Here is a 500-nt window from a genome sequence, read left to right as displayed (position 1 = left end):
CGCTAACATTCTTTAGGGTGTAAAACTTAAAAACACTGTTCCACAGTACAACTTAAACCTTTGCATTGGAATGTCTTTACTTTCCTGATTTCCTCTCTTCTGATAGAGATCAGAAGGCAGAGTGACTGATCTGAGGTGCCAGAATCATACAATATCAGGGTTGGAAGGGACCTCAGGAGGTCATCTAGTCCAACCCCCTGCTCAAAGCAGGACCAACCCCAACTAAATCATCCCAGCCAGGGCTTTGTCAAGCCTGACCTTAAAAACTTCTAAGGAAGGAGATTCCATCACCTCCCTAAGTAACGCATTCCAGTGCTTCACCTCCCACCTAGTGAAAAAGTTTTTCCTAATATCCAACCTACACCTCCCCCACTGCAACTTGAGACCATTATTCCTCCTTCTGTCATCTGCTGCCACTGAGAACAGTCTGGATCCATCCTCTTTGGAACTCCCTTTCAGGTAGTTGAAAGCAGCTATCAAATCCCCTCTCATTCTTCTCT

The sequence above is a fragment of the Eretmochelys imbricata genome, chromosome 2 (genome assembly GCF_965152235.1).
Source record: "Eretmochelys imbricata isolate rEreImb1 chromosome 2, rEreImb1.hap1, whole genome shotgun sequence".
Classification (NCBI taxonomy): Eukaryota; Metazoa; Chordata; order Testudines; family Cheloniidae; genus Eretmochelys; species Eretmochelys imbricata.
This window is presented reverse-complemented; position numbering follows the sequence as displayed.